Raw genomic sequence first — 6000 nt, 5'->3', positions numbered from 1 at the left:
CCAGAAGCACCAAACTCGCCAAAGCACTGAACCATACCCCTAACTCCCCCAAAGAAGGCATATTCAGTCCGGTTACGTCAATCACGTATATAAGACATTTGCTTATTCTACCAACCAAGTTTCATCCAAATCACTCTACTATAAGCGTTTTCTAATATTTCCGATTTCCCCTCCAACTCCCCCCCCCCAGTATCGACATATCTGGTCGGAATTTGAAATAAGAGCTCTGAGACATGAGTTCCTTCTAAATATCAAATTTCATTAAGATCAAGTCAGCTGTTCTTAAGTTAAAAATACCTCAATTTTTCTAATTTTTCCAAATTAACAACCCCCAACTCCCCAAAAGAGAGCGGATTCAGTCCGGTATGTCAATCATGTATCTAGGACTTGTGCTTATTCTTCTCACCAAGTTTCATCCCTATCTCTCCACTCTCAGCGTTTTCCAAGATTTCTTTTTTTCCCATCCAACCCCCTATGTCCTCAGATCCAATTCAAATTGAACAGAGAGCATCTGAAACAGAAGATTTTTCTATATATCAAGTTTCATTAAGATTTAATCACCCATTCATAAGATAAAGATACCTTAATTTTCACGTTTTCCAAGAATTCCGATTTCCCCTCCAACTCCACCCAATGTCACCAGATCTGGTTGGGATTGAAAATAAGAGCGATAAAGCACACGATCCTTCTAAATATCAAATTTCATTAAGACATTATCACCTGTTTTAAGTTACAAGTACCTTATTTTTTCTAATTTTTCTGAATTACCCCCCCCCCTCCCAACTCCACCAAAGAGAGCGGATCTGGTAGGGTTATGTCAGTCATGTATCTTGGACTTGTTCTTATTCTTCCCATCAAGTTTTACCCTGATCTCTCCTCTTTAAGTATTTCCCAAGATTTCCAGTCCCCCCCCCCTCTCCCTCCAATGACACTGGATTCAGTTTGGATTTAAAATAAGATCTGAGCTGCGAGGTCCTTCTACATATGAAATTTCATTAAGATCCAATCACTCCTTTGTAAGTTAAAAATACCTCATTTTTTCTAATTTTTCAGAATTAACCCCCCCCCCCCTCCAACTCACCTAATGAGAGCAGATTCGTTCCAGTTATGTCAATCATGTACCTAGGACTTGTGCTCATTTTTCCCATCAAATCTCATCCCAATCCCCACACTCTATGTGTTTCCCAAGATTTTAGGTCCCCCCTCATAACTACCCCCAGTGTAACCGGATCCGTTTGGGATTTAAAATAAGAACTCTGAGACACAATATCCTACCAAATATCAATTTTTATTAAGATCTGATCACTCCTTTGTCAGTTAAAAAACCTCATTTTTTCTATTTTTTCAGAATTAACCCTCCCCCCAACTCCCCCAAAGAGAGCAGATCCGTTCCAGTTATGCCAATCAGGTATCTAGGACTTGTGTTTATTTTTCCCACCAAGTTTCATCCCAATCCCTCCACTCTAAGCGTTTTCCAAGATTTTAGGTTCCCCCCCCCCATGTCACCAGATCCAGTCAACATTTAAAATAAGAGCTCTAAGACACAATAGCCTTCTAAACATCAAATTCCATTAAGTTCCAATCACCCATTTGTAAGTTAAAAATACCTAATTTTTCTATTTTTTCCAGTTTACCATCCCCCCACTCTTCTCCACATGATTGAATCGGGGAAACGACAATTTCAAATTTAATCTGGTCTGGTTCCTGATACGCCTGCCAGATTTCATTGTCCTAGCTTACCTGGAAGTGCCTAAACTAGCAAAAACAGGACAGACAGACAGACCAACCAACAGAATATGCAATTGCTATATGTCACTTGATAGATACCAAGTGCCATAAAAATAAGATATGGTGCTTTTTATGATAATATTTGTATTATAGCTAGATAGGTCAAATCAGATGTAGTTTAGTGTTTTAACATGCAGCACTAGGAAACCAAGCTTTGTTTGGTGAAGGGAATTTTAGAAATAAAAGAAATCAGTGCCCCCCCCCCCAGAAATTCATACTTTCTATACCCTAATTTACTTTTAAAAAAAAACTTTGCTTAATTTCTCCTGATTTCGTTTTTAAAACAAAGATACAATGGGGAAGATAATTTCAAAACTCAAAGTTCAACTTTCCCCCTGTGATTGCCATTCCTGGCAAGTCTTAATTAATGTTGCCAAGAATCATTCCAATTTTCTGGTGATTCTTAATCAAACCATGCTCAACAAGTAAGTTAATAATCCATACATTTTTTTGGAATAATTTAAATTAAAAATATTGTTGCAATTTCAAATTTAAGGAAACTTCCAGGGGGATTCTCTAAGAATTTCTGCAGGGGGGGGGGTGTTGTCTTTTTTCATTAGACAATACCCTTTTTTATTCACTTTTTAATGTGAAAAAACAATCCAAACTGCACTGTGGCACTTTATGGTTACCTAATCAAGTCAAACCTACAAAAAAAAATTGGTTTAGAAATGTGCCCATAATTAGTTCTCTAAGATCTCTATGGGTCCAGTCCAGCCTTTCAATTCCAAAATGTTACCCAAATAGTGTTTCTAGTGTACTATATAACACCATACAATGGCCCCATTGAGTTTCATAAATAAAGAAAAATAGACAAGATTTTCAAAATGCCAAGGTTATTAAAACTAACCATCAGCTTTGTCCTGTGGTGGCGCAGTGGGTTTGACCTTAGCTTGCTAATATGGGACCCAGAGATCAAATCATGCTGCAGGAATGCACTGCAGGGCCAACGCACGGACCTTAGTAGACAAGAAGCATTGCTAATCCAATATAATACAATAACCATCAGCTACCCAAAAGCTTGTTTACAGTATGCTACTATTGTCTGTTCTAACTGATTGCTGGCGTTCTTAGGAAAAGCTGAATCCACTACTTAAATTATGTTTGCTTAGTGTGTGTGAATTGTTTATCATGTATTCTGTAATGTTTTTGAATTTTACCAAGTAAAATCTTTGGTAAATAGTAACTTTTCTTTGTTATTGCTTTAAGAAAGATGTGCTGTTGAAGATATATGGAAGGAACACACTATCCCTGCCCTCATCAGGTGGAAGAGCACATGCAGATGTGGTTCTAGGATTGGTACAACTGGGCTGCTACATATTCTGCAAATTGTTAATTCAGAATAAGAACATCTGTAGGCTAAGTAATATAAGATGGCCAAACTTTTAGTTCCTTAACTAGTTCCATAAAAACCAGCTTTGTCCAATCCTCAACTTTGATGCATTCTCTAGAATTATTAAAAATATAATTTGTATCAGCTTTATTTGGTTATACCAGGCTAATAAATCAGACTTTCTTTTGTTGGCTCAGAACCAACCTAAAAAAAAAATATAATATAAGATGGAACAAGAAGAAGAGGGCATTGAAAAAGGATTTGATTCCCATAGATTCTTTTAGTAAAACAAAAACAGGAAGTGAAAACAGTTTTTAAACTGAAAGCAGCTCAACTTTGACCAAATTAATAAATAAGTCCTATCAAATTAAAGGTCTAGCCTTAGCTTTGGCTCATATTTGTGATGAGTCTTTTTAACAAAGAAACTTGATTTTCCCTGGAGAAAATATTACAATTGTGAAGATTTTGAATGGCATCATCAAGATTTTTAGACATCTTTAAAACACATTTAGGCTTATGTTATTCACAAGTTTACCAACACCCCTTTCCTTATAGGTGGTTTTTGAGGAGGGGGGGGGGCACTAGCCCTGGGGCATGAATTTATGAGCTTTTTTTAATTTTATCTTTATTAGAATAAAGTAGAAGGTTGTAGTTGGCAATAAGTTACTATCTGTAATACTTAGGCTATATAATACTTCTTTCCCCCAAAAGATAGTCAATGCCCATTGACTATCCAGCTATGGACCCCCTCTTGCCTCATCCCAGCCAATGGAGCTATGCCCCTGTCTATGGTTATAGCTTTGAAATTGCAACTGGTAAAATTATGACAGTTGATATTGGGCTATTGATGTACCATTAAAGTGATCATACCATTCAGTTCCTTTTTTAGGCTCTTTACAAATATGATAATTGCTTCTATTGCAAATTCAAATTTAAGCACCCTTTGGGCTCTTAAAAAATAAGAAATTTTAAATTAAAGTATGAGTTATTGGTTATTTTCTGACAAAATAATACTATGCTTTCTAGCCCTGTTTTCTTGTTCATTTTTGATAAAATAATACTAGCCTAGACTTTCTCAGTGCCAAACTAGGCTATTTATAATAAAGTTAGGTTGGGTTAGGTCAAAAAGTGCTTAAATTTGATGTTACAATAGAAGTGATTATTATATTCATAAAGAGCATAAAAAATGCACTGAGCGGTATGTTCACTTTATTGGTAACTCAATAATATGAACTGGCATAATTTTACCCAAAAATTCCAGTTATTTGAGCAGAAATTTAAGCCATATAAATGGTTATCTTCTAAATTTAGGAAACACTTTTATAGACCTTTGAAGCCTCATAAATTAAACTTTAATAAAGTTGTGAAGCTGGAAACAATGTTCTTGTGCTTTACTCAAGTAGAAGATTTATCCTCCAAGATATCACTTAGCCTACTCAAAAACATTTAAATATAATTTATTGGGTCCTCTGCTGTATTGATCTACACTATGGGTCTACAGGCTAAAGTATATCCCAGGAAGGTATTTTAAAGTACCCACATCTACTCCTTCCCCCTCTAGAGGGCCCTGAAATGTGCCTAAATGATGGGTCAATACCTATTGAAATTTTGACCAAAACACTTATACTTTAATTAGTAGATTCATCCCTGAAAGTTTCATTTTCTTCACCTAAACCCTTTCTGAGATAGCAAGAAGTCAATTAACTAGAATTTTACCTTCCAACCTAACCCCTTTCCAAGATAGCAAGAAACAGCTAAACTAGAATTTTACCTTGATACTTATTACACCTTAAATATGAATCTATAATAAACAATGAGTTTGAAAGTTTGATGTCAATGATTTGACCCATATAGGGACCAAAAACTGAAGAGAAATTTATTATTTTCAAGGATATATCAAGCATTTAAAACAAAATGTTAAAAGCCTTCTATTTTACTTGATCGAAAACAATAAAGTTGGATTCAGTAAGCAATGCAGGGTATATATTTGCACATTAATGGGGTGGAGTCTGACCTCTGTTAATAATAGGCTAATCATACACACCAAAGGCCTGCAGCTTTTGTTAGCCTAGTTTTCCATTAGAACAAGTCGACTATACAACTATAGAAGGTACAAAGAACTTTATACTTACCAATTTTATTGATTTTACTAGTTCTCAGCCAGCCAAAGGGCTGGCTGAAATGTCAGCCCAAGTACAGAGAAAATGTCGGAGAGTTTGATGATGGTGATAGAGGGAATATCCGGCCAGCGTTGCAACGTTTTCTGTGTATGAATATGTTCCCTGAGTATCGTAAATGTCACACTTAAACCCTGTCTTAATTGATGTATCGGCTTGCCTTTAGTTGGTAGATTAAATAAGGCATGGCTTCTTGACTTAAATATAAAGAATTGTTAATTCATTCATATCAGCAAAATGAATCCTTGTCAATTCTATTTTCTTTGAAGCCATCCAATCTTCTTTGTAAATAACGAGTGAGATTTTTTATTCACAGTGAACTAAATTTCAGCAACCATGCTAAGAAATCTGTGGCTAGTTAAGTATAACCTTTCCAATCGATCTCCAAAAGCCATAAGCCGTCTGTGTGATGGACTTGTTGGTTTTAAGCTCGAAGATATAATTTTTATATCCTCTCTATATTAAAAAAAGCATACAAAAGTTTTGAAAGACGTGCCACCAAACTTATATCCAGGGGGTGGAAGCTTTTCTACCCTTGAAGACTAGCTAACCTAGTTCTCCAAACACATGTATAAAGAAGAAATAGATATGATGCCATGCAGCCAATAATAACCTATGAGCTCAGCTAAGCGAGAAACGGACAATCAAGATAAACTAATAGTTTCCCCGATGCTGAATTTTGTACAAAGGAGTTTTAACACG

Source organism: Artemia franciscana, chromosome 18 (genome assembly GCF_032884065.1).
Source record: "Artemia franciscana chromosome 18, ASM3288406v1, whole genome shotgun sequence".
In the NCBI taxonomy this organism is placed as follows: Eukaryota; Metazoa; Arthropoda; class Branchiopoda; order Anostraca; family Artemiidae; genus Artemia; species Artemia franciscana.
This window is presented reverse-complemented; position numbering follows the sequence as displayed.